Source organism: Thermobia domestica, chromosome 8, assembly GCF_964235325.1.
Source record: "Thermobia domestica chromosome 8, izTheDome1.hap1.1, whole genome shotgun sequence".
Classification (NCBI taxonomy): Eukaryota; Metazoa; Arthropoda; class Insecta; order Zygentoma; family Lepismatidae; genus Thermobia; species Thermobia domestica.
The window spans coordinates 295,380,628-295,400,104 of NC_137461.1; the positions used below are offsets into that span (position 1 = coordinate 295,380,628).

A 19,477-nucleotide genomic window follows, 5' to 3' on the forward strand; every position below is an offset into this window, starting at 1 on the left:
AGAAATATTTTTGAGGGGTTATTCATTGTTAGTGCATCGAATACGGAAGAGTCCATTTCAAGGTCTTCGTTAATGTAATTCCTATAATTGTTTACATTTTTACGAATACTCACTATTCATTCAAACAAAGACTTTTACAAGAAATAATACAGGTAAAGTTTATTTATTTTTGCATTTCATGGTTCAAATTATGGAAACTGATTAGTAGAGCAACCCAAAAGCATGAAAAGCATAACAGCAATTTGGACATATGGTTGGTACCTTGAACATTGTTCTGGTTATTTAAGGGTCCAGAAGAAATTAATTTTAGAAGCATAATTTTAGAGAATAAAGCATAAAGCATAATTTAAAATGTATACGAGTAGCACAATTCTTGGAAAATTCTGTTTAACTATGTTTAACGTACTGTATTAATATTTTTAAAACCAATATTTACAAAGCAAATTCATTGAGAACATAACAATGCAACAATGAAAAGCTAATTTTTATTTCTGTAAACTTTTCGGTGTAATGCTTTGATGTGGAGAAAGAAAAAAGGAAATGAATAAAACTTTCCGCCAACAACGAATAGTACACAAGAACTCTACACTATATCGTTATGTGTACCTCTTGAACTTGAGTACTTTCTGTATTTTTTGGTGGCATCTTTTACTTTCCCTTTTTGTATATATGCTCCTCTAAGGTGCACAGAAGTGAAACAAAAACTGACTCGAGTAAAGCATATCTCTTTACAATGCATTAAGTAGAAATTTCATTAAATATGAAAGAAATTGGTTGCATAAAATATTAATAAATAGATCAAGATATTTAGAATATTTAATGTATAGTAAATATTTTACATTATACACGATTAATATAAAACAATGAAATTAACAATAAAGCATAGTAAAGAATAATTTGGAAAAAATAAAGTATAATTACACAAAAAATAAAGCATAATGTGGGTTGCTTTACTGATTAGGAAGAATGTACATATAACAGAAATTTAGTTGTGGATATTTCTTTTTTCTCACATTGAAAAAAAAAAATAATGCGACAAAAAGTATTTTTTGTTTTCAGGGATGAATATATTGTACAGTATATGTTCTGTATTAACGAGAGATTAGTGCTACACGTGCAATTAATTTTATTCCTTTACCATCATTTGTAACCATCACATTTTAAAGATAAAGTTGGTAATAGATACTTTTTGTGAAATAGGAGCCATCTTTTATGACACCATAATTAAACACATTGGGACGCTTTGATCACAAGCAACTTTGAATGATGTATTTTCGATCTTTTTCTTTGGAATAAACCAATAAACTGCCTTCTTGTAATTTGGTGTTGGAAGCAGTGTTTCTTTCAGGCATTATTTTTGGGATAATAGATAAGGTCAATCAATACGTACTAGAATAGTACCAGCAGTGGGAGATAAATAATTTCAGAATAAAAATAAATAGGCCTAAATAAAAATTTTAATATTGCTACTTTACAAGTGTTCTAAAACTTGTGCTGAAACTATTGTGTGAGTGTGTACGTTATATATATATATATATATATATATATATATTTAGAGCAGGGTTTCCCAAGCGGTGTGCCGCGAGGAAATCGAAACAAAATTATTAATACTATGCAAGACATAGGAAAAATGTATATTTTTATATTTCACATTAGTATGAATTTCTACCATGGAAAAAATACTGTAATTGTAATATATTATTCAGCATCTATTACTGTCGGAGGCGCGGTGGCTCAGTGGTAGAGCGTTCACCTCCGGTCCCTGGTTCGATCCCAGCTCGCGCCGTGTGGACTTTGTGGTGGACAAACACCGTGCACGTGGGTTTTCCGGGGTTCTCCCGTTTCCTCCCACTTTCTTCATTCCACCATTTCATTCATTTTTCATAATTACCATCTCCTTTAGCCTAACCGACATAACCGTGGGACGTAAAAACTCAAAGATTTCATTTCATTTCATTTCATCTATTACTGTGTAGCAGAAAGTACGGCTCGTACATATTTCCACGGTTAGCAGCTATGTTACATTTCAATTGAGAGTTATACTAACACCGAGAAATGGAAGCACTTGTACGGTACGCGTCAAGTGAACGTTCGTAGAACACTCGTTCGCACGTGAATGACAGAACAACACTTTGTTCAACAACTGTGTTTTGACTTCGACGCATCGCAAGCTGTGTGATTGCAATAACATGCACCGGTTTTGGTTAAAACAGCAAAGTTAAAAGTACAAGACATTTGTTTGTTCGTTCGTTATTTAGTAACCTTCGTTCTTAGTAAAAGATTGGATACAGTTTTCGAAAAAGAAAGCGTATTTTTAAAAATCTGAGTCCTATATTTCATTGCAATTGTTTTCTATTTTAAAATTAGAATTAAAAATAAGCATAATGAATTAGCATATGGGAAAACCAGTGATCGAGTTTTTATCTCTGTGAGTAGGTGATCAGTAATCACAGAAAAAAAATTACCATGGTATTTTATATTTGCAAATAATAATAATAATAATAATAATAATAATAATAATAATAATAATAATAATAATAATAATAATAATAATAATAATAATAATAATATGTATCTATGAGTGTGCCGCGACAATTCAAGTTACACCCGTAGTGTGCAGCAAGTTGAAAAAGGTTGGGAAACGCTGGTTTAGAGTTTAGATGTTACCTCGAGTCTCTAACTGCCAACCTTGACAGATACAGTGACAATTGAACGAAAGACAAGTTGCTGTACGCTTTGTTAATATGTAGTTTTAACCATTGAGATAAAATAGTTTTAACACATTATTTCTGAAAGAAACACTGGTCGGAAGTTGACTGGACTATTTACACTGATGCGAGATGTGCAGAATGCGGGAGAATAAAATTCTGTGAAGAAAAGTGAAAAATTTTATTTTTGCGATATTTTTGTTACAGAGTACAGTAAATGAGTAATTATAAAAGGTTTGTTTTTAACCCTAAAAGACAGTACAATAATTGTAGATTTAAGGTTAAATATCAAAGGCCCTCGTTGCAAATCAAGCTTTTTCAAAATTTGCGGATTACAAGCAACAGAAACTATTGGTTCATTGGAGTTCAGTGCCCGTTTCAGCAGCGAGGTTATATGAACATGAAGCCGTGCCTCCCGTTACAACGTTGCTATTTTTCTAAGTATTGAGCTCGTGAGTCTATGAAAAAAGTTGCAGAAGATAGACAACTACAAAACATAAAATTGTGTTTCTGACCTCGCATCGCAAAAGCACCTACAAATTAGAACGCAAATTATGCTTAGCGTTGATCAAACTGCAACACCCAAAATTGGATATATATATATATATATATATATATATATATATATATATATATATATATATATATATATATATATATATATATATATATATATATATATATAAATCAAGGTCAGTAGTAGCCAAAATCGTCAAAATAATATACGGCACTAGCAGTACGGCCAACCAACAGGGATTGAACCCAGAACTGTAGCAAAGTTGCTAAACAAGGGGACTCAGCCCTCTCAAAATTGCATTTAATTATTTATTTTACATAAATATGTTTTTTAAAAAGAATACTTTCAAAGTTTTAACTGGAAGCTCGATAGAAAAAAATACCATTAGGCAAATCTAGGTGGAGGTGGGAGGAGATATTAAGATGGATCTCGCAGAAATAGAAATACAAAGTAGAAACTGGATCCAGTTGGCTGACAAAAGTCAATGGAAAGCTTTAGTGAATGCGAAATTGAACTTGCGGCTTCAATAGGTTGTAAAGCTAGTTTATTTATTGAAAAAATAGGCTGTAAAAAACTTTTTATAGCTTTATTTGAAAAAAGAAGTTTGAAAATGAAAATGAAATTTAATTCCTATGGTTATACTGGCTAGGCTAAAGAAGACAGTGATGATAAGAAATGAATGAAATTGTGGAATGAACAAAGTGGGAGGAAACGAGATAACCCCGAGAAAAGCCAAGCACGCGGTGTTTGTCCACCATAATGCTCAGTTGGCGCAAGCTGGGATCAAACTTTGGACACCATGCACTAGAGGTGAACGCTCTACCACTGAGCTACCGCGACTCCGTAAATGAAGTTTAGTAAGGACAGTCACCACAATATGTATGTGGTTTCTACCGAATATCATACGGATAATTACAAATATTGAAACGTCAAAGGTGGAATGATGCATAGCAAGAAAAATAAACGTAAAAATTCTATAGGGAGAAGTCCAAAACTTGAATTGATTCATACTAGGTAAATGCTGGGATGGCATCTAACATAAAGGTCCTCAGTCGCTTCCTTCCTCGATTTGATTTGATTTGATTTTTAGGTTAGCGTCCCTTTCAGCAAAGAGGCTATATAAGACGTGGACCTACAGCTTAACGTGGAATCCGTGAGCTTCTGCCGAGAATCGAACCCGGGTCTCCCACACATCCTACCCCTTTTCTCCAGGTAATGTGATCGCCGAGAGACATTATCCCTTATATATGACGGGCTAAAATGGACATAGATGCCGAAAGACCAAAAATAAAATTCCTAATTGCTAACATGCTCGGAATTTCTTGTCGATTCAACAATTCGAACATCTTATCGGATGTAAATAATAATAATAATAATAATAATAATAATAATAATAATAATAATAATAATAATAATAATAATAATAATAATGCTCTACACGGAAAAGGGGACATGGTAACACAGTGGTAGAAAGCTTACCGCTGGTGCGTGGGACCCTTGGTTCGACCTCCGGGTAAGTAAGTTTGTGATGGACAACATCGTGTCCGTGGGTTTGCTCGGCGTACTCACGTTTCCTCCCACTTTCTCATTCCATCAATTTGTCCATCATCATTCATTTGCTTTAATCATCGTCTCCCTTAGCCTAGAGGACATAAACGTAAGACGTTAAACTAAAAGACTTCATTTTTTTTCTACACGGAAAATCTGCAAACTACATAATCCGCGCACGAATAATAATCGAAGGTTTGTTCCACAGTTACGAAAAGCCATACATTACATTGATTGATTTCTATTAAAGATCATCACCATAGGATATACACACATAGTACAAGATCTATAATTTAAAATGAAATCTGAACCACTGTGGATACTCTTCCATCGAGAATTGAATCCAGGACGTTATGCAGCAAAGACGTACTTAGTAGCCACTAGACCAAGAACGAGGGCACCATATATTGCATTACTCTCAGTGAGGTTGCAATGTTATTGGAATCCTACATTGAGTAATAGGTAAGACTACTTTTCCTATCGTCTCAACACGATGCTCTAAAGAATAGAAAAAACATACATAACCAATGCCGATCACTTTTATTTTATTTTACTTATTTATTTATTTAACAATCACTAGATACAGCTCAGAGGCCATAAAGGATTTGGGAAGGTATCGGCGAGGGCCTGTTTAGTAGGTACCATCCCGGCATTTGCCTGGTAGGACTGAGGAAAGCCCTGGAAAACCTTAGTCAGGACGGTCGGCAGAGGGAATCGAACCCGCGACCTCGCGAATGCGAAGCCAACGGTCTACGACTTGAGCTACTTCACTTGTTATAAATGTAAATTTGAAAGTGTAAATGTTTAGTTATTAGGAATGACCTTGGCATTGATTAATTTGTCAGTTAGTTGGAAACCCGTATCCGTTTGAATGGTGACGGTCATAGGATGACTTAATAATCCACACGTCACTGGTTTTTGAAACAGCTGTGAAACTGTAAACAGATAGAGATATGGCAACAGTGTACACAGATTATTGTTAAATTACACACAGCCAGTCGAGAGTCGATGAAGGTCGTAAAAAAAGAGCAAGTTGCGTTGAGTGATAAAGGAGCAGCCGTGAAAAAGTGAGTTGAGGAGTTGGACAGAGATAGAAGAAATTGTCCAAGAGTGAAAGGAAAGAAGACAAAAAGTGTTTCATTTGAAGTTCAAGGTAAGTGACGTCACGGGTCATTGATCTGCATGACTGTAATAGAAGGTCAGCCACATTACGCAATGCTTTTGCTGCTGTTCGAATTGGATAGATATTTCAGGTATACGTCAATATAGGAGTGTTCGAGCATCTCTAGAATATTTGTGGAGTTCCCAAGATCCATACAAAAAGAGAAAAGAATTAGAAATTAGATTTCTGTGCTTTCAGCATCTATGGTCATGTTAGCCTATCGCGATCACACTATCGGAGGGAAGGGAAGGAAAGAAGCGGCCTGGGGTCTTCATGTTTACAGGGGCGGATCCAGGACGGACTTCTGAGGGGGGGCGGTGGGTTGTAATACTGCTACTTAGAGCTACTTTTAAGAGCTCCAAATTCTGGGATGGGTTTAATTTATGTACAAAATAAAAAAAAAATCTTCTTCTGGGGGGAGGACAATCGCATGTTAGGTAGCATCCAGGCATTTATCTGGTGTGAACTAGGAACACCCAAAAAAAAAAAAAAAGAAAAAAAGAAAAACGTTACTCAGGATACCTGGCCTCAAAGAGTTTTTGTACTTTTCCGACCGAGTGTCCCTACCGAGAATCGAACCGGGAGCGCTAGCACCAAAGACGATAGCTTAAGCGACTACGCTGTGCAGGACCACAAAAAGAGAAAGGAAAACTAAATAAGAGAAAATTAAAGTAGAAAAAGAGGGAAAATGTGATCGTATTTCTTAAATGATAGTAAAAATGAAATCTTTCAGTTTTACGATCCAGAGTTATGCCCGCAAGGCTAAAGGAGATGGTGATGGTGAGGAATGAAGAAGTGGTTAAATGAAGAAAGTGGGAGGAAACGAGATTCCTGAAAAAAAACACGTACAGGGTGTTTGTCCACCATAAAGTTTTGCTTGGCGCGAAGTGGGATCGAGCTAAGGACCCCATGCAACAGAGATGATCGCTCTACCACTGAGCCACCACGGCCCCTTATATGATGGTAGGACCCGATATATTTATAGAGTGAAAAGGGGGAAGAGGGAGCAAAATTTAGATTAAAATCATTTAAATTCCGGAATTATGGCGCTGGTGATTTTTTTTCTTAAGTGACAAACCAAGAAGTTTTTCCGTCATATTTTCGGCTAAAATATTTCACACGTTTTAGGATTATATCACAATTGTCGGCGTTCAGAATGGACTCTTACTTACCTTAATCATCGTCTCCATTAGCCTAAAGGACATAGCGTGGGACGTTAAACTTAAAGATTTCATTTCATTTTGAAAAGATAATCAATGAGCGAAGGACAGGTTCGACACCTTCTGTGGGGGGCGCGGTGGCTCAGTGGTAGAGCGTTCACCTCTGGTGCTTGGGGTCCCGGGTTCGATCCCAGCCCCCGCCAAGTGAACTTTGTGGTGGACAAACACCGTGCTCGTGGGTTTTCTCGGGGTTCTCCCGTTTCCTCCCACTTTCTTCATTCCACCATTTCACTCATCTCTCATTATCACCGTCTCCTTTAGCCTAACCGGCATAACCGTGGGACGTAAAACTTAAAGATTTCATTTCATTTTTTTCGACACCTTCTGTAATCCTCGTACAATATATTCGTAAGATGTACTAAAAAGTAATATGTAGAGGTTTTCTTTTTCAAAAGTCTCCAACTCCTTTAAAAAAAAAAAAAAAAAACTATTTATATATACTCGCAACTGCACGAAGAATAATTTAAAACTTGCTTTCAAAAAACTTGTTAACTGGTCCAAGAATGTTCCGATCGTTTATTTTTATATGTGGGTAAGATTACATATCTTTGAAAATGGTTAGTCGCCAGTTTCCTTTTCTTTTCATACATACATTCAATAAATTGCTATAAAACTATTCGTTATGGCACACTATTTGGAGTCTCTAACAGTATCTGCTTTGGAAATACACTAGATCTCGTATTTGATGGGACAGATAATACTATGGTTGAACGAATATCCATTTAAACTGGAATGAAATTTTCTTGGTGTACAAGTTCTGTACAGTGTTTCTTTCAGAAACAGTGGTCCGGGGGGGGAGGCACACTGAGTATTGCGGGGGGCGCTGCTGGTACTATTCTATTAACTATTATATTAAAAGCGTATTATTTTGGTCTCCTCCGGGGTGTCAGTGCCCCGCAAAAACCATGTCTGGAAGAAACACTTGTTCTGTGTATTTATACAGTATATAAAGCTCAAGTGAAATGTGTCTCTTGAATAAGGGATGGTATCGAAAGGAGACAAGACAGTACTTAATACAGTCTTAATGTATGTACATATTAACATTAAGACTGGAGTCGGAAATCGAAAATCATCGATCAGTCTCGATCTCGTCTTCGCCAACATATTACGATCTCGGTCTCGGTCTCGGTTTCCCTCTCAGTCTGATCTCGATAGTCTGAAAATAAATTGTAAGAAATTTAAAAAAAATGTGTAAGTAATATCATATTACAGCATAATATTTCCAATTATTTCTTTTTTCTTCCCATATTCTTGACTATAGAATAAGTATAGGGCGAGTACTCCTTCGTAACTGAGTTATTAACGGACATTCTTCCTGCGCATTTGTTCTCAGATTCAATTCCCATGGAGTATATTAAACCTTGGATAAAACTCAAATAAAATTCAGATGCCAGATTAAGCAATAGATTTTGTATAATTTATCCTCGGTTTTGAAAAGGTTTAATAAACTCTAATAAATCACCTGTACTGGTTATAGCACTGGGTTCCAGATTCGATTCCCGGTGAGAGCATTGGAAACATTGAACGCATTATGGCGGTTTGGATTCCATTTTAAACTGTGTGTTCATGTCTCTTATAGCCTTGCCTCTGAAAGGGACAATAAATTCCAATCCAATGAACTAACCTATTTACATTATTTTACATCTCAATACTTCTAACCAATTATCTGATTTAATTTTATGTTTTTTCTCTTCCCACAATCTTGCCCTATCTTATTCTCGAATCCGTATTCCTACTCTATTCCAATCTTGATACTTTACTCCCATTTAAGGGGTTTCCTGTTCCTCTACTTCATGCGATCCCTTTCTGACAAAATTAGAACTAGAGCTATATGCATCCTATGTATTGAATGCCCAAGTTACAAAGGGGATTCCTGTTCCTCTACTTCATGCGATCCCTTTCTGACAAAATTAGAACTAGAGCTATATGCATCCTATGTATTGAATGCCCAAGTTACAAAGGGGATTCCTGTTCCTCTACTTCATGCGATCCCTTTCTGACAAAATTAGAACTAGAGCTATATGCATCCTATGTATTGAATGCCCAAGTTACAAAGGGGATTCCTGTTCCTCTACTTCATGCGATCCCTTTCTGACAAAATTAGAACTAGAGCTATATGCATCCTATGTATTTAATGCCCAAGTTACAAAGGGGATTCCTGTTCCTCTACTTCATGCGATCCCTTTCTGACAAAATTAGAACTAGAGCTATATGCATCCTATGTATTGAATGCCCAAGTTACAAAGGGGTTTCCTGTTCCTCTACTTCATGCGATCCCTTTCTGACAAAATTAGAACTAGAGCTATATGCATCCTATGTATTGAATGCCCAAGTTACAAAGGGGATTCCTGTTCCTCTACTTCATGCGATCCCTTTCTGACAAAATTAGAACTAGAGCTATATGCATCCTATGTATTTAATGCCCAAGTTACAAAGGGGATTCCTGTTCCTCTACTTCATGCGATCCCTTTCTGACAAAATTAGAACTAGAGCTATATGCATCCTATGTATTGAATGCCCAAGTTACAAAGGGATTTCCTGTTCCTCTACTTCATGCGATCCCTTTCTGACAAAATTAGAACTAGAGCTGTATGCATCATATGTATTGAATGCCCAAGTTACAAAGGGGATTCCTGTTCCTCTACTTCATGCGATCCCTTTCTGACAAAATTAGAACTAGAGCTATATGCATCCTATGTATTGAATGCCCAAGTTACAAAGGGGTTTCCTGTTCCACTACTTCATGCGATCCCTTTCTGACAAAATTAGAACTAGAGCTATATGCATCCTATGTATTGAATGCCCAAGTTACAAAGGGAATTCCTGTTCCTCTACTTCATGCGATCCCTTTTTGACAAAATTAGAACTATAGCTATATGCATCCTATGTATTGAATGCCCAAGTTACAAAGGGGTTTCCTGTTCCTCTACTTCATGCGATCCCTTTCTGACAAAATTAGAACTAGAGCTATATGCATCCTATGTATTGAATGCCCAAGTTACAAAGGGGATTCCTGTTCCTCTACTTCATGCGATCCCTTTCTGACAAAATTAGAACTAGAGCTATAAGCATCCTATGTATTGAATGCCCAAGTTACAAAGGGGTTTCCTGTTCCTCTACTTCATGCGATCCCTTTCTGACAAAATTAGAACTAGAGCTGTATGCATCATATGTATTGAATGCCCAAGTTACAAAGGGGTTTCCTGTTCCTCTACTTCATGCGATCCCTTTCTGACAAAATTAGAACTAGAGCTATATGCATCCTATGTATTGAATGCCCAAGTTACAAAGGGGTTTCCTGTTCCACTACTTCATGCGATCCCTTTCTGACAAAATTAGAACTAGAGCTATATTCATCCTATGTATTGAATGCCCAAGTTACAAAGGGGATTCCTGTTCCTCTACTTCATGCGATCCCTTTTTGACAAAATTAGAACTAGAGCTATATGCATTCTATGTATTGAATGCCCAAGTTACAAAAGGGTTTCCTGTTCCTCTACTTCATGCGATCCCTTTCTGACAAAATTAGAACTAGAGCTATATGCATCCTATGTATTGAATGCCCAAGTTACAAAGGGGTTTCCTGTTCCTCTACTTCATGCGATCCCTTTTTGACAAAATTAGAACTAGAGCTATATGCATCCCATGTATTGAATGCCCAAGTTACAAAGGGGTTTCCTGTTCCTCTACTTCATGCGATCCCTTTCTGACAAAATTAGAACTAGAGCTATATGCATCCTATGTATTGAATGCCCAAGTTACAAAGGGGTTTCCTGTTCCTCTACTTCATGCGATCCCTTTCTGACAAAATTAGAACTAGAGCTATATGCATCCTATGTATTGAATGCCCAAGTTACAAAGGGGATTCCTGTTCCTCTACTTCATGCGATCCCTTTCTGACAAAATTAGAACTAGAGCTATATGCATCCTATGTATTGAATGCCCAAGTTACAAAGGGGATTCCTGTTCCTCTACTTCATGCGATCCCTTTCTGACAAAATTAGAACTAGAGCTATATGCATCCTATGTATTGAATGCCCAAGTTACAAAGGGGATTCCTGTTCCTCTACTTCATGCGATCCCTTTCTGACAAAATTAGAACTAGAGCTATATGCATCCTATGTATTGAATGCCCAAGTTACAAAGGGGATTCCTGTTCCTCTACTTCATGCGATCCCTTTCTGACAAAATTAGAACTAGTGCTATATGCAGCCTATGTATTGAATGCCCAAGTTACAAAGGGGTTTCCTGTTCCTCCACTTCATGCGATCCCTTTCTGACAAAATTAGAACTAGAGCTATATGCATCCTATGTATTGAATGCCCAAGTTACAAAGGGGATTCCTGTTCCTCTACTTCATGCGATCCCTTTCTGACAAAATTAGAACTAGAGCTGTATGCATCATATGTATTGAATGCCCAAGTTACAAAGGGGATTCCTGTTCCTCTACTTCATGCGATCCCTTTCTGACAAAATTAGAACTAGAGCTATATGCATCCTATGTATTGAATGCCCAAGTTACAAAGGGGTTTCCTGTTCCACTACTTCATGCGATCCCTTTCTGACAAAATTAGAACTAGAGCTATATGCATCCTATGTATTGAATGCCCAAGTTACAAAGGGGATTCCTGTTCCTCTACTTCATGCGATCCCTTTTTGACAAAATTAGAACTAGAGCTATATGCATCCTATGTATTGAATGCCCAAGTTACAAAGGGGTTTCCTGTTCCTCTACTTCATGCTATCCCTTTCTGACAAAATTAGAACTAGAGCTATATGCATCCTATGTATTGAATGCCCAAGTTACAAAGGGGATTCCTGTTCCTCTACTTCATGCGATCCCTTTCTGACAAAATTACAACTAGAGCTATATGCATTCTATGTATTGAATGCCCAAGTTACAAAGGGGTTTCCTGTTCCTCTACTTCATGCGATCCCTTTCTGACAAAATTAGAACTAGAGCTGTATGCATCATATGTATTGAATGCCCAAGTTACAAAGGGGTTTAATGTTCCTCTACTTCATGCGATCCCTTTCTGACAAAATTAGAACTAGAGCTATATGCATCCTATGTATTGAATGCCCAAGTTACAAAGGGGTTTCCTGTTCCACTACTTCATGCGATCCCTTTCTGACAAAATTAGAACTAGAGCTATATGCATCCTATGTGTTGAATGCCCAAGTTACAAAGGGGATTCCTGTTCCTCTACTTCATGCGATCCCTTTTTGACAAAATTAGAACTAGAGCTATATGCATCCTATGTATTGAATGCCCAAGTTACAAAGGGGTTTCCTGTTCCTCTACTTCATGTGATCCCTTTCTGACAAAATTAGAACTAGAGCTATATGCATCCAATGTATTGAATGCCCAAGTTACAAAAGGGTTTCCTGTTCCTCTACTTCATGCGATCCCTTTCTGACAAAATTAGAACTAGAGCTATATGCATCCTATGTATTGAATGCCCAAGTTACAAAGGGGTTTCCTGTTCCTCTACTTCATACGATCCCTTTCTGACAAAATTAGAACTAGAGCTATATGCATCCCATATATTGAATGCCCAAGTTACAAAGGGGATTCCTGTTCCTCTACTTCATGCGATCCCTTTCTGACAAAATTAGAACTAGAGCTATATGCATCCTATGTATTGAATGCCCAAGTTACAAAGGGGTTTCCTGTTCCTCTACTTCATGCGATCCCTTTCTGACAAAATTAGAACTAGAGCTATATGCATCCTATGTATTGAATGCCCAAGTTACAAAGGGGTTTCCTGTTCCTCTACTTCATGCGATCCCTTTCTGACAAAATTAGAACTAGAGCTATATGCATCCTATGTATTGAATGCCCAAGTTACAAAGGGGTTTCCTGTTCCACTACTTCATGCGATCCCTTTCTGACAAAATTAGAACTAGAGCTGTATGCACCCTATGCATTGAATGCCCAAGTTACAAAGGGGTTTCCTGTTCCTCTACTACATGCGATCCCTTTCTGACAAAATTAGAACTAGAGCTATATGCATCCTATGTATTGAATGCCCAAGTTACAAAGGGAATTCCTGTTCCTCTACTTCATGCGATCCCTTTTTGACAAAATTAGAACTATAGCTATATGCATCCTATGTATTGAATGCCCAAGTTACAAAGGGGTTTCCTGTTCCTCTACTTCATGCGATCCCTTTCTGACAAAATTAGAACTAGACCTATATGCATCCTATGTATTGAATGCCCAAGTTACAAAGGGGATTCCTGTTCCTCTACTTCATGCGATCCCTTTCTGACAAAATTAGAACTAGAGCTATATGCATCCTATGTATTGAATGCCCAAGTTACAAAGGGGTTTCCTGTTCCTCTACTTCATGCGATCCCTTTCTGACAAAATTAGAACTAGAGCTGTATGCATCATATGTATTGAATGCCCAAGTTACAAAGGGGTTTCCTGTTCCTCTACTTCATGCGATCCCTTTCTGACAAAATTAGAACTAGAGCTATATGCATCCTATGTATTTAATGCCCAAGTTACAAAGGGGTTTCCTGTTCCACTACTTCATGCGATCCCTTTCTGACAAAATTAGAACTAGAGCTATATGCATCCTATGTATTGAATGCCCAAGTTACAAAGGGGATTCCTGTTCCTCTACTTCATGCGATCCCTTTTTGACAAAATTAGAACTAGAGCTATATGCATTCTATGTATTGAATGCCCAAGTTACAAAGGGGTTTCCTGTTCCTCTACTTCATGCGATCCCTTTCTGACAAAATTAGAACTAGAGCTATATGCATCCTATGTATTGAATGCCCAAGTTACAAAAGGGTTTCCTGTTCCTCTTCTTCATGCGATCCCTTTCTGACAAAATTAGAACTAGAGCTATATGCATCCTATGTATTGAATGCCCAAGTTACAAAGGGGTTTCCTGTTCCTCTACTTCATGCGATCCCTTTTTGACAAAATTAGAACTAGAGCTATATGCATCCCATGTATTGAATGCCCAGGTTACAAAGGGGTTTCCTGTTCCTCTACTTCATGCGATCCCTTTCTGACAAAATTAGAACTAGAGCTATATGCATCCTATGTATTGAATGCCCAAGTTACAAAGGGGTTTCCTGTTCCTCTACTTCATGCGATCCCTTTCTGACAAAATTAGAACTAGAGCTATATGCATCCTATGTATTGAATGCCCAAGTTACAAAGGGGATTCCTGTTCCTCTACTTCATGCGATCCCTTTCTGACAAAATTAGAACTAGAGCTATATGCATCCTATGTATTGAATGCCCAAGTTACAAAGGGGATTCCTGTTCCTCTACTTCATGCGATCCCTTTCTGACAAAATTAGAACTAGAGCTATATGCATCCTATGTATTGAATGCCCAAGTTACAAAGGGGATTCCTGTTCCTCTACTTCATGCGATCCCTTTCTGACAAAATTAGAACTAGAGCTATATGCATCCTATGTATTGAATGCCCAAGTTACAAAGGGGATTCCTGTTCCTCTACTTCATGCGATCCCTTTCTGACAAAATTAGAACTAGAGCTATATGCATCCTATGTATTGAATGCCCAAGTTACAAAGGGGTTTCCTGTTCCTCCACTTCATGCGATCCCTTTCTGACAAAATTAGAACTAGAGCTGTATGCATCCTATGTATTGAATGCCCAAGTTACAAAGGGGATTCCTGTTCCTCTACTTCATGCGATCCCTTTCTGACAAAATTAGAACTAGAGCTGTATGCATCATATGTATTGAATGCCCAAGTTACAAAGGGGATTCCTGTTCCTCTACTTCATGCGATCCCTTTCTGACAAAATTAGAACTAGAGCTATATGCATCCTATGTATTGAATGGCCAAGTTACAAAGGGGTTTCCTGTTCCTCCACTTCATGCGATCCCTTTCTGACAAAATTAGAACTAGAGCTATATGCATCCCATGTATTGAATGCCCAGGTTACAAAGGGGTTTCCTGTTCCTCTACTTCATGCGATCCCTTTCTGACAAAATTAGAACTAGAGCTATATGCATCCTATGTATTGAATGCCCAAGTTACAAAGGGGTTTCCTGTTCCTCTACTTCATGCGATCCCTTTCTGACAAAATTAGAACTAGAGCTATATGCATCCTATGTATTGAATGCCCAAGTTACAAAGGGGATTCCTGTTCCTCTACTTCATGCGATCCCTTTCTGACAAAATTAGAACTAGAGCTATATGCATCCTATGTATTGAATGCCCAAGTTACAAAGGGGATTCCTGTTCCTCTACTTCATGCGATCCCTTTCTGACAAAATTAGAACTAGAGCTATATGCATCCTATGTATTGAATGCCCAAGTTACAAAGGGGATTCCTGTTCCTCTACTTCATGCGATCCCTTTCTGACAAAATTAGAACTAGAGCTATATGCATCCTATGTATTGAATGCCCAAGTTACAAAGGGGATTCCTGTTCCTCTACTTCATGCGATCCCTTTCTGACAAAATTAGAACTAGAGCTATATGCATCCTATGTATTGAATGCCCAAGTTACAAAGGGGTTTCCTGTTCCTCCACTTCATGCGATCCCTTTCTGACAAAATTAGAACTAGAGCTGTATGCATCCTATGTATTGAATGCCCAAGTTACAAAGGGGATTCCTGTTCCTCTACTTCATGCGATCCCTTTCTGACAAAATTAGAACTAGAGCTGTATGCATCATATGTATTGAATGCCCAAGTTACAAAGGGGATTCCTGTTCCTCTACTTCATGCGATCCCTTTCTGACAAAATTAGAACTAGAGCTATATGCATCCTATGTATTGAATGGCCAAGTTACAAAGGGGTTTCCTGTTCCTCCACTTCATGCGATCCCTTTCTGACAAAATTAGAACTAGAGCTATATGCATCCTATGTATTGAATGCCCAAGTTACAAAGGGGATTCCTGTTCCTCTACTTCATGCGATCCCTTTTTGACAAAATTAGAACTAGAGCTATATGCATCCTATGTATTGAATGCCCAAGTTACAAAGGGGTTTCCTGTTCCTCTACTTCATGCTATCCCTTTCTGACAAAATTAGAACTAGAGCTATATGCATCCTACGTATTGAATGCCCAAGTTACAAAGGGGATTCCTGTTCCTCTACTTCATGCGATCCCTTTCTGACAAAATTAGAACTAGTGCTATATGCATTCTATGTATTGAATGCCCAAGTTACAAAGGGGTTTCCTGTTCCTCTACTTCATGCGATCCCTTTCTGACAAAATTAGAACTAGAGCTGTATGCATCATATGTATTGAATGCCCAAGTTACAAAGGGGTTTCCTGTTCCTCTACTTCATGCGATCCCTTTCTGACAAAATTAGAACTAGAGCTATATGCATCCTATGTATTGAATGCCCAAGTTACAAAGGGGTTTCCTGTTCCACTACTTCATGCGATCCCTTTCTGACAAAATTAGAACTAGAGCTATATGCATCCTATGTGTTGAATGCCCAAGTTACAAAGGGGATTCCTGTTCCTCTACTTCATGCGATCCCTTTTTGACAAAATTAGAACTAGAGCTATATGCATCCTATGTATTGAATGCCCAAGTTACAAAGGGGTTTCCTGTTCCTCTACTTCATGTGATCCCTTTCTGAGAAAATTAGAACTAGAGCTATATGCATCCTATGTATTGAATGCCCAAGTTACAAAAGGGTTTCCTGTTCCTCTACTTCATGCGATCCCTTTCTGACAAAATTAGAACTAGAGCTATATGCATCCTATGTATTGAATGCCCAAGTTACAAAGGGGTTTCCTGTTCCTCTACTTCATACGATCCCTTTCTGACAAAATTAGAACTAGAGCTATTTGCATCCCATATATTGAATGCCCAAGTTACAAAGGGGATTCCTGTTCCTCTACTTCATGCGATCCCTTTCTGACAAAATTAGAACTAGAGCTATATGCATCCTATGTATTGAATGCCCAAGTTACAAAGGGGTTTCCTGTTCCTCTACTTCATGCGATCCCTTTCTGACAAAATTAGAACTAGAGCTATATGCATCCTATGTATTGAATGCCCAAGTTACAAAGGGGTTTCCTGTTCCTCTACTTCATGCGATCCCTTTCTGACAAAATTAGAACTAGAGCTATATGCATCCTATGTATTGAATGCTCAAGTTACAAAGGGGTTTCCTGTTCCACTACTTCATGCGATCCCTTTCTGACAAAATTAGAACTAGAGCTGTATGCACCCTATGCATTGAATGCCCAAGTTACAAAGGGGTTTCCTGTTCCTCTACTACATGCGATCCCTTTCTGACAAAATTAGAACTAGAGCTATATGCATCCTATGTATTGAATGCCCAAGTTACAAATGAGTTTCCTGTTCCTCTACTTCATGCGATCCCTTTCTGACAAAATTAGAACTAGAGCTATATGCATCCTGTGTATTGAATGCCCAAGTTACAAAGATGATTTCCTGTTCCTCTACTTCATGCGATCCCTTTCTGACAAAATTAGAACTAGAGCTATATGCATCCTATGTATTGAATGCCCAAGTTACAAAGGGGATTCCTGTTCCTCTACTTCATGCGATCCCTTTCTGACAAAATTAGAACTAGAGCTATATGCATCCTATGTATTGAATGCCCAAGTTACAAAGGGGATTCCTGTTCCTCTACTTCATGCGATCCCTTTCTGACAAAATTAGAACTAGAGCTATATGCATCCTATGTATTGAATACCCAAGTTACAAAGGGGTTTCCTGTTCCACTACTTCATGCGATCCCTTTCTGACAAAATTAGAACTAGAGCTATATGCATCCTATGTATTGAATGCCCAAGTTACAAAGGGGATTCCTGTTCCTCTACTTCATGCGATCCCTTTCTGACAAAATTAGAACTAGAGCTATATGCATCCTATGTATTGAATGCCCAAGTTACAAAGGAGTTTCATGTTCCTCTACTTCATGCGATCCCTTTCTGACAAAATTAGAACCAGAGCTATATGCATCCTATGTATTGAATGCCCAAGTTACAAAGGGGTTTCCTGTTCCTCTACTTCACGCGATCCCTTTCTGACAAAATTAGTACTAGTGCTATATGCATCCTATGTATTGAATGCCCAAGTTACAAAGGGGATTCCTGTTCCTCTACTTCATGCGATCCCTTTCTGACAAAATTAGAACTAGAGCTATATGCATCCTATGTATTGAATGCCCAAGTTACAAAGGGGTTTCCTGTTCCTCTACTTCATGCGATCCCTTTCTGACAAAATTAGAACTAGAGCTATATGCATCCTATGTATTGAATGCCCAAGTTACAAAGGGGTTTCCTGTTCCTCTACTTCATGCGATCCCTTTCTGGCAAAATTAGAACTAGAGCTATATGCATCCTATGTATTGAATGCCCAAGTTACAAAGGGGTTTCCTGTTCCACTACTTCATGCGATCCCTTTCAGACAAAATTAGAACTAGAGCTATATGGATCCTATGTATTGAATGCCCAAGTTACAAAGGGGTTTCCTGTTCCTCTACTTCATGCGATCCCTTTCTGGCAAAATTAGAACTAGAGCTATATGCATCCTATGTATTGAATACCCAAGTTACAAAGGGGTTTCCTGTTCCACTACTTCATGCGATCCCTTTCAGACAAAATTAGAACTAGAGCTATATGCACCCCATGTACTGAATGCCCAAGTTACAAACCCTTAACTTTCATTACAGCACGAACATTTTGACTCCGATCTCTATTTTACTTACAAAAAGGTAAACCAAGCAGGCATTTATACTATATATTAGTAGATCCAATAGGTGAATGGTTCCCAAATTCCTCCTGAGAAGCGAGAAAGACAATCAAGACCTGCTGAAATTTCTTTAAAAAAAAAAAAATACAAAACTTTCTTTTAATTCTTTTAATCTCACTGTTCCCAAATGGGAACAATTTATTTTTATCAATTTTTGTCTGTGGATTTATTTCGTTTTTTACAATAAGGACCTGCTATCAGTCCATATGCTACTCTTGAGCTCCTTTGTGGCTAAACGGTTAGCGTACGGGCCTTTGGCATGGAAGACCCAGGTTCCATTCCTGGCGGAAGCTCATGTGGTTCGGATTCCACGTTAATCAGTAGGACCATGTCTCATATAGCCTCGCTGCTGAAAGGGACAATAAACTAAAATCAACAAAATCAACAATACTAAAATCCTCAAAATATATTAAATGAGGTCAGAATCAATAAGTTTAGAAGGAACTAAGAAATTCTGAAACAAAAATAATTTGGGATTAAATGGGTTAAATCTTTATGCCCCTCTTCTTGTTCACCTCAACTAGGCACGGGGCCATAATTTCGTAAACGGGGGGGGGGGCGTGTAATAAAAT

The 19,477-nt window shown here is 37.9% G+C and overlaps 1 protein-coding gene across 2 annotated transcripts in view; it reads left to right on the forward strand.

The window, feature by feature from the left end:
• Positions 1–19,477, forward strand: part of LOC145693735 (luciferin sulfotransferase-like) — a 58,178-nt gene continuing 38,701 nt past the window's right edge. The window contains exon 1 of one of the 2 annotated variants that reach the window (XM_081770028.1): positions 1–152. The gene's annotated coding sequence lies outside the window, so the exon portion shown is untranslated. Of the gene's footprint in view, positions 153–5,773; positions 5,927–19,477 lie in introns of those variants that run through there. The other variant, XM_081770029.1, reaches the window with a different exon arrangement.